We start from the raw sequence: 1623 nt of genomic DNA on the forward strand, positions 1-1623 counted from the left end.
GAAATGGCGATAGGTGTAAACCAAGCCCTGGTATCTTGCTCTGCCTCTGAGAAAATGAAAGCTCACATGGGACGATCTGGAATTTTGCTTCTTATGAGGTCGTAAAGGCTGAACACACTGACCTGATGGCAGCCAGGAGCTACAAGCAGGATCAAGACAGGGACCAGAGTAGATGAATGTAAAACAATGAGTTGAAAACACATCTTGTTGTCATGCAAGGGCCCTGTTTTGCATTTGCATTTTATTTCTGTTAAGAGGCACAAAGGCTCTAAAACTCATTTTAGCTCAGTGGAAGCTCCTACACATTGCTGCAGCTACTCAGTGTTGCCTGCACTGATTTGGGTCAGGGGAGTTTTCAATCGAAAGTACACGCATATTTGACAATCAAGATTAATGTATAAAAAAAAAAATCTGGAATTTTCCTTAATGGCGGTATTGCAACCAATACGTTGCTGTTTAAGACCCAGCGGTATATCGTATTACCGCCCAACCCTACCCCAGAACCATTCATCCAATCTATTTCACACTTAGCGGGTGTATTGCTGGATTCCCAATGGCAGGCTTTGTGTTGACCTTGGTGCAGTTTAGACACATTAATAAACTGAATAACCAAGCAAACAGCTGTACAGCAGCGGAGGCTGCACTTCACAGCTCAGGCAGACTAAGGCCCTGACACTCCACAAAAACTAGGCCAATGGGCGCTCAGTGACATTTTACATCGTAGAAAAGCACATTGCTAATGCCAGATGAGTCACATCTTTGTTCGGTACATTTTCTGTAACCAGTGTAGCAGAAAGGCATGCTGGGTGGAATTAGCAAACTACCGCAGGGTAATTTTTTTCCCCCCAAAGAACCAATGCCAGCCCGTGAGATTGACAGCGAATTTAGCAATCTCCCGATGTCTGTCGTCCCGGCAGGGGGTAAAGTAATCAATCGTATGCTCTGCCGCTGCCGATTTGGACAAGCGCCATTTAGTTGTACGTATTATAGCATCATCTGTATCGGGTTTTCCTTTTTTGTAAAAGGACAAATACATTACAGCCCTCTGCTGGCATAGTACGTGGTAGTAGGCCGGCACTGTAGTCTTTGGGTTATGGTCAAGTGCAGTTTTTGGGCCAAAGGTGAGAGGGCGACGCCACAGACTGCTTTTGTCGCCACTACCTTCTCAGGACTCAATGCATCGCAGTGTGAGTGTAAAGTTGCTTGTATGAGTGGTTTTGCAAGCAGCAATACCACATTCCAAGCAACGTTTCCCCCCCTCGAGAGGCACTAGGTTTAACATAAATATGATTAATTCAGTTTTAGGAAAAAGGATAGTGCAAATTCATAAAATGAATGATATAACTAAAATAAGGTTAAAATGCCAGAATTAGCCAAATGGCACTGAACGGAACATCTAGTAACTATGGTTGTCCTTTTGAGGATTTTTTTTCCATTTAAGAAAAAACAAGAAACTGGGTGTAACAAAACAGTGTGAGTCTTAGTGAAACTCAGTCACCTAAAATCCAGGTTCTAATTTTAGTTGTTGGAGAACTGAAATCCTCTTAAAATCAATGATCAAGTTAATAGAAGCTGCAGCTGACTTCCTTAAGTCATCACTGATGCAATACAACTGACCCCCCC

At 43.1% G+C, this 1623-nt stretch overlaps 1 protein-coding gene and 1 long non-coding RNA gene across 3 annotated transcripts in view; one reads left to right on the forward strand and one right to left on the reverse strand.

Moving 5' to 3' along the window:
* vldlr (very low density lipoprotein receptor) overlaps positions 1-1623 on the reverse strand; it is a 49477-nt gene that overhangs the window by 31755 nt on the left and 16099 nt on the right. The gene's annotated exons all lie outside the window — the stretch shown is intronic.
* LOC116704173 (uncharacterized) overlaps positions 1-1623 on the forward strand; it is a 17487-nt gene that overhangs the window by 5591 nt on the left and 10273 nt on the right. The window lies entirely within an intron of this gene.

The sequence above is a fragment of the Etheostoma spectabile genome, chromosome 16, assembly GCF_008692095.1.
Source record: "Etheostoma spectabile isolate EspeVRDwgs_2016 chromosome 16, UIUC_Espe_1.0, whole genome shotgun sequence".
Taxonomy (NCBI): Eukaryota; Metazoa; Chordata; class Actinopteri; order Perciformes; family Percidae; genus Etheostoma; species Etheostoma spectabile.